Below are 8,587 nucleotides of genomic sequence, written 5' to 3'. Positions count from 1 at the left end.
TGGATATTAGCCCTCTATCTGATGTGGAGCTGGTAACGATCTTTTCCCATTCTGTTGGCTGCCGTTTTGTTTTTTGACAATATCCTTAGCCTTACAGAAACTTTGCAATCTCATTAAGTCCCATTTGTTAATCTTTGACCTTAGAGCTTGAGCCATTGGTGTTTCGTTCAGGAAATTTTCTCCTGTGCCTATGTGTTCTAAGGTTTTCCCTACTTTCTCATCTAATAGTTTCAGTGTATCTGGTTTAATGTGGAGATCTTGGATCCACTTATACTTGAGCTTTGTACAAAGAGAGAAGAAAGGGTCTATTTTCATTCTTTTGCATGCTGGGTGCCAGTTTGACCAGCAACATTTGTTGAATAGGCTGTCCTTTTTCCATTAAATGCTTACAGCTTTTTTGTCAAAACTCAGGTGACCATATATGTTAGGTCTCATTTCTGGATCTTCTATTCTATTCCATTGATCCACTTGCCTATTTCTGTACCAGCACCATGCAGTTTTCAGCACAACTGCCTTGTAATATAGCTTGAGGTCAGCGATAGTGATTCCTGCAGATGTCTTCTTGTTGTTGAGGATGGATTTAGCTATTCTAGGTCTTTTGTTATTCCAGATGTAATTGCACATTGATCTTTCCAACTCAATTAAGAACTGGGTTGGAATTTTGATGGGGATTGCATTGAATCTGTAGATTGCTTTTGGTAGGATGGCCATTTTTAAAATGTTTATCCTTCCAATTTGAACATTGGAGATCTTTCCATTTTCTGAGATCTTGTCGATTTCCTTCTTTAGAGGTTTGAAGTTCGTGTCATACAGGTCCTTCACTTGCTTAGTTAGAGACACACCAAAGTATTTCATAGTTTTTGTGAATTTTGTGAAGGGTATCTTTTCCTTAATTTCTTTCTCCACATGTTTACCCTTTGAATATAGGAAGGCTACTGATTTGTTTGAGTTAATTTTATATCCAGCCACTTTGCTGAACTTGTTAATCAGCTGTAGGAGTTCTCTGGTGGAATTTGTGGGGTCACTTAAGTACACTATCATGCCATCTGCAAAGAGTGATATTTTTACTTCTTCCTTTCCGATTTGTATCTCTTTGATTTCCTTTTGCTGACTAATTGCTCCAGCCAGGACTTCCAGGTAGAGGGAGAGTGGGCAGCCTTGTCGAGTCCCTGATTTTAGTGGGATTGCTTCAAGTTTCCCACCATTAAGTTTGATGTTGGCTGTTGGGTTGCTGTATATTGCTTTTATTATGTTTAGTTATGGACCTTGCATTCCTGTTTTATCCAGAACTTTTAACATGAAAGGGTGTTAAATTTTGTCAAATGTTTTCTCAGCATCTAGTGAGATGACCATGTGATTTTGTTCTTTGAATTTGTTTATATGGTAGATTACATTGATGGATTTCCTTATATTAACCATCCCTGTATCACAGAGATGAAGCCTACTTGGTCATGGTGAATAAAAATCTTAATTAAAAAGAAACAGAAAAAAGTAAGCTTTTCAGTGTCTTTTTATTTATATAATACACAAAAATCTTCTCTAATAATTATATAATATGAATTTTAGATAATAACTTAGTGAATTTTTATTGAAAATAAGTGTATTTTGTATAATATATTCTGGTAATGTTTTCCCTTCCCCATATTTCAAAATATTCTCTCCACTTTTCCTTTCCACATTCACATTCTATTTCAGGTAGAAACAAATATGTATGTAAACAATTAAAATAAAATAAAAGAGAACCAAAATATTGGAATAGGATAAAACAAAACCAAAAAACAACTAAAAAAAGAATAAAAAAGCATGAGAAAACAAACACATAATCACACTCACAAGAATATCATAAAAAGAAAAATCTAGAGTCATAATATCTTTAAGTCAAAAGCATAACAAAACAAAACAAAAAGCAACAATGACAACAGTATAAAAAAGGAAAAAAAATGAATGAACAAACCAACCACCCAATCAAACAAATAAAACAATTCAAAACACCTACCTTTACAATATTGCGAGATAAAGAATATCCAAAAGATGCTCTTGAGTTTATTTTATATTGGTCTTCTACTGCTGGGTATTTGATCAACCTAAAAATTATTTTTGTTACAATACTATGACTCTCTTGGAGAAAATTAATTTTTCATGTGCAAGTGGTTATCAGTTGGTAATAACTTCTTAGAGACTACGTATGTGTGTGCACTTCTCTTAGCTCTAGAACCCTGTGCAGACACTGTGCTTGTGCTCACTCAGTGTTAATATGAATGTTAATGATATTGACTTAGAAAGCCTTATTTTCTTAGTTTTCTCCATTTCCTCAGGCTCTTTCAATCTAGCTGCCTCCTCTACTGAACACTTAAGGATGTCTATTTAGATAGTGTTCTTGGTTTCATACCCTAAACAATCTGGCTATGGGTTTCTGTATTTGTTTCCATCTACTGCAGAAAGAAGCTTTTCTTGACAGCATATGAGTTAGAAACTTTTAACAACATTTTTTCTATTTGGATAAAAATTGTTCCACGTAAGAAACAATTATGTTTTATATTAAAAAATAAGTCTCATATGTAAAAAATCCGATTTTATTAAAATATTGTGAAGTATAAATGCAAAAAAATATGATATACATTTTTTGATTGTTGTTCAGTATTGAGAACCTCGTGTATATTTCAGTTTTAAGAGATTTTAAGGTTGATTTAATGAATTTTTATAACACAGCATTTTCTGCATAGTATGAGAGAGTAATTGGAATACATGGTCCAGTTCATCTTCAATTAGTAATATACCATTTGGTATGAAAACTTGTGATGGTGCTACATAATTTCATTTTGGAAACTTTCCTGTAATTGGATTTTATAATGATAATTCAGAGATAAGGAATAGGCAAAGGAATTTCATAGTTGTTTCTAATTCTCCTTAGAGAGGGGTAATTAATTACTACATCTATCAACTTCTATGCTGCTCAAATTCTCATTACATTAATGATTTGGTAATTATAAAGAAGTACCTTAAGATGACTATTATTCTTTTAAAAAGAACACATTTTGGTATATACATATAATATATTATGAATGATTGTGACACTAAAACCTCTCTTTGAAAGCATCAGTGATATTAATATCTGATAGTCTTAAATGAATACAAATTTTCAGTCTTTGCCAATATGAATGGTCAATGTGTATAAAAGTATTAATGTAATACGATGGTAAAATGAATTCCGGAATGTTTCAAATATTTATTTTCAAATTAAACATAATATATGAAAATTGAAATACATTTATATTGTAAATATAAATTAATTTTTACATAATATTTATGTAAATATTAAAATAAATAAATAATAAAAATTAAAATAAAATAAAAAATAAAAAATAAATAATATTTATGTAAATATAATTGTAAATAATTGTAATATATACAATTATATGTGACATGTGCAAATAATGTATTGGCTGTTTAAACATATTAATTATGTAAATAAAACATTCATGTCAATGTCCTTTAGTATATATGTTACTGTAGAAATAATTATAATATGTTGAAAGAAATAAAATAATTGTAGGATATTGTAATTTTTTAATTGACTAACCTACTAGGATGGCATAAATAATTTATTATATTTATTTCTAAAATAAGTAAAATATTGGTTTTAAGTAAATGTAAGGCATTAAAATATAGTTACTGTAATTACTGATATCAATAAAGGTTTAATACACAAGATTAGAGCATTTGCAAAGAAATAAAATAAGAAATTATTAAATAAAGAATAATATAAAATACTAAACCAGAAAAAACTGATAATATATAAAATAATATTGCTCAACTTTAAAACAACTTCAATATACTCAACACATTACTATATTTTGGTGTACACAAATGGGTACTATCAATGATACTTTGAAGTATATTACAAAAATATTAACTAAAAGTAGCCTGAGTAATGAACCCAACTATCCCAGTAAAATTGGGTGTTCTCTTTCTATACACTCACTCTTTGACATAACTTAGAAAGTTACTGCAAATTTATACTTAATTTTATGTAAAACAAGATAAATTAATTAAAAGCAGAAATGATATCAATTTAAATATATTTTAAAAGTGACTTTTTCAATAATATACTTCTAAATAGAGTTACACAAAATAAATGTAAAAACAGTTTCCTTTTGAGGAAGATGTAACATTGCATTTCTTCTTTAACTATTTAGCAGTCAAGAGTCTTATTTGCCCTTGGCTTTGTTCAACTTTACTGTGTATCTGAGTATGACTTTGATCATCTTGCATTCATTGGTGATGTGCAAAGTTTACAGGTGTGTAACACTACAACTTATATACTTCCTGCTTATACGACAGTGTAACAGTTACTCTTGCATGCTGAACAAACATTTTAACAACTGAGCTAAAGTCCTTTAATTTCAGTTTTGGTGTTAGGTGTTAATATTAATCATGAGTCAACGATATACATGTCATAATACACAGTTAAGTTTTCTTTTGACCTGGTGCAATATCATGCTCTGATGATCTACTGACAATTTCTTGATAATTGCCTATGCTTAAATGGTTGCTTCAGTCACCATGGTTATGATGATAAATGTTAACTTAGAATTTCTTCAAAGCTGAAAAATCCATGTAGAAGTATACTTTCACTTTAAAAAAATAGGGCTTTATAAATGAGAGTCAAGAAAAGCTCTGTAATGGAGAATCTGAAATTAGGAGAAGACATTTTGCAGTAAGAGAACACAAAATGTTCATGTCAATATACTGCTCATCATTGATTTTGCAATTTCAGGTTCCACTTAAGTGGTGAGTGTGATCTCTTTGAATTTTGAACAAAGAAATGTGTGAGTGTGTGTGCGTGTGGGTTTGCCTGTGCATGTGCATGTGTGTTTAACATTGTCATTTAAGAACTGTTCTTGATAGTTTGATCATTAAAAGACAAGTGACCCAGATACATTGTTTATTACAGGGGGTCCTCTGAGCTGCCTTTAACGTTCTTTTCAGAAAACAAAAGTGCAAATGAAGAAAGCAGGTGGCAGCAGGCTGTCTCTACTGAAGGTAGTGGAAAGGGAATTGAAATGGAGAGTTGTTGCAGATAAATAACAGATCAAGATAGATAAAATATATTATTGATGGGTGAGTTCATTTTGTTCATTTCATTGCTACATATAGAGAGTAACCCAACTGCATGTCTATAGCTTGGATCACATAAATGTAATTTTAAATATTATGAAAATAAAATAAAATTCTTGACGCAATATTTGCTCGAGTGAGAATTACTGGACATTACACTATGACTATTGAGATAATATTCAGAGGCTTGAACTATGCATTTGCATGTTAATTTTCAAGTCTCACAGACTCATTACTTAGTGCAGAGACCTCTACAATTGTTCGCTTCACAGTGTCAAAGTATGATAATTCCTCATTCTGAGTATAATAAATATTCCTTTGTTTGTTCCTTTTATTTGCAAGAATTATTTTGTATGATATATATTCTTATATTCTTATTATGAAATATTTCTTTATGAGAAAACGTACTTTCTTTTGATGAACCAGAGAAATATATGGTAGAAGGAAAAGATTCCTCTAAGCTGTTTTATAACTGTCATAGAGACAACATAATATATACTGGTTCTCTCTTCTCTTCTCTCTCTCTCTCTCTCTCTCTCTCTCTCTCTCTCTCTCTCTCTCTCTCTCTTCTTCACACACACACACACACACACACACACACACACACACACAGAGAGAGAGAGAGAGAGAGAGAGAGAGAGAGAGAGAGAGAGAGAAACAGACACGGAATCACAGATGCATTATGCAAACACATAGAGGCACAGGTACAAAGAGTCACTGAGACACCCACACACTGATAGACAGACACCCACTGAAGCATGGACACAGAAAAATAAACAAACAAACAAAGAATCACAAACAGGCAGACAGAAAGAAAGGAAGAAAGCAGTCAGGTAGAAAGGAAGAAGAAATTTTGCCGTTAGTATTATAGAACATTTTTCTGAGTATCTGAGACATTGAAAATTAAAGTAATCATCTGAAGGTCAGTGAACCAATTTCTATAAAAATCAGTATTCAAACCATCTCAACCATCCAAAAAATCTGAGATTTTTAGTCTCATTTATTCACTGAATAACAATTTAACTTTCTCTATATATTTCACATTCTTAACACATGAATAGAAATCTTTTTATCCTCAAAGAAACTGAACATAGAGACTTCTGAGTGTGCCTATCAATAATATTAGTTTTCCTGTAATGCCTACTCAGAGTTTGGGTATTAGTAATCAGACATTCTAGGCAATCTGGAAATTAGTATAATCAATACAAACACAAATGTTATTTCTATTTTAGTTATTTCATTTTGATATTAGTTCATATTTCTAATAGTGGTTTATTAACTGTATGAAGATAAATATAAAATTCATGCATATAAACAATTGCAAAATAAGCTTATGGATACTGAAAGATAATTGTTTGTATACCTTTATTTACTCATAGTAAAACTTGAGATTTTTATCTTATTAACTTAAAAATAGTCTCTATTTATAAAAATTCAAGACCAATATTCAAACTTGAGATTTATCATTAATCCATTAATCACTATTATTTCACCCAATGTTTACATAGCAAAGTCATAAATTTAAAGTTTTTAAAACTTTAAGTATATTTTTCATTATCTTTAGGATAAGTCATTTAGTATAAATTTGTTAGATATTTAATATCAATTTCTTCCCTGAAAAATACTAAGTAACAAGCAATATTTAATCAATTTTCATTTCATATATTTTTACACATATGGATTATAAGAAATTAGACCATGTTATTTCAAATATTTATGTGTGTTTGTGTGTGTTTTGTGTGTTGTGTGTGTCTGTGTGTGTATGCACAGTGGCCATTGTTCATCTGTGAAGGAAAAAGAAAAACTTAAGTGTTCATTTTTGTTAATAGACAAGATTCTATAAATGAACAGAAATTGGCCACCTGGAACAGCAGAGATCCAGGGACACAGGCCTGGTAAGAAGACCTTCCGAGTAGTTGGCGAGCAGATAGATCTCTGCCAAGCATGCAGAAAGTCCATCCTGACCCCCACCCCCACTTGGTTCAGGGAACCAAGAACCCTGCTTTGGGCTGTCTATTATCAACTGGCAGACCATGCATACAGAGTAGACGCTCAGACCATGTGCCAACAGGAACACGCAAAGATCCAGGGACACAGGCTAGGTACAATGAGAGTCAGGGACAATCACTGACAACAAGACCACGTATAAACACAGACAACAAGATGGCAAGAGGAAAGCAAAAGAATGTACCCCAGGGAAACCAAGACAATCAGGCAACACCAGAACCCAGCTCTCCGATTACAGCAAACAGCAGAATGCCGAAAACTCCAGAATAAGAAGACTAGAACCCGAAATTATACCTCAAGATGATGATAGAGTTCCTTAAACAAGAATGGAAGAAAAAGCAGAAAGAATTAGAAGCTTTTAAAAAAGAAACAAGAAAAACAGTCTAAGAATTCAAAGAACTAGAGGAAAACATAACCAAAGAGATGAAAGAATGGAAGAAGGAATTTAAAATGGAAATGGACACAATAAAGAAAACACTAAAAGAGACAAACCTAAAGGTAGAAACCTAAAAAAGAAATCAGGAGGCACAGATGCAAGCATTTCAAACAGACTACAAGAAATGGAAGAAAAAATGTCAGGGGCCGAAGACAACATTGAAAACATAGACAAAACAGTCAGAGAAGATACAAAAACAAAAAGCACCTAACCCAAAATGTCCAGGAGATCCAGGACACAATGTGAAAACCAAACCTAAAGATAATAGAAATAGAAGAGAGCAAAGAATATCAACTAAGTACCACAGTAATTATCTTATACAAAATCATAAAAAAAAACTTTCCTACCCTTAAGAATGAGATGACCATAAGCATAATACAAGCCTACAGAAGTTCCAAATAGGTTGGACCAGAAAAGAAATTCCTCAAGACACATAATAGTCAAAACACCAAGTGCCCAAAGCAAAGAAAGAATACTAAAAGCAGTAAGAGAAAAAGGTTAGGTAACATGTAAAGGCAGACCAATCAGAATCACACCCAATTTCTCAACAGAGACTATGAAAGCTAAAAGAGCCTGGACAGATATCATGCAGACACTAAGAGAGCACAAGTGCCAATCCAAGATGCTATACCCAGCAAAACTCTGAATCACCATAGATGAAGAGACTAAGATATTCCAAGACAAAACTAAATTCACCCAATATATGACCACAAACCCAGCACTACAATGAATTATAGGTGGAAAACCCAATACAATGAAGGGAACCACATCATAGTAAAAAAAAAAAAAAAAAAAAAAAAAACAACAACAACAACAACAAAAAAACAAAAAACAAAAAACAAAAACAAAAAAACCTTCTAAGCAAGAAAACCAAAGAAGAAAGACACACAGGCACAATTCAACTTATCAAAGCAACAATGGCAGGAAACAGCAACCACTATTCCTTGATATCTATTAACGTAAATGGACTCACTTCCCCAATAAAAAGATATAGGCTATCAGACTGGATACATAATCAATACCCAA

The sequence above is a fragment of the Micromys minutus genome, assembly GCF_963924665.1.
Source record: "Micromys minutus genome assembly, chromosome: 15".
In the NCBI taxonomy this organism is placed as follows: Eukaryota; Metazoa; Chordata; class Mammalia; order Rodentia; family Muridae; genus Micromys; species Micromys minutus.
Note: the sequence above shows the minus strand (reverse complement) of the source record.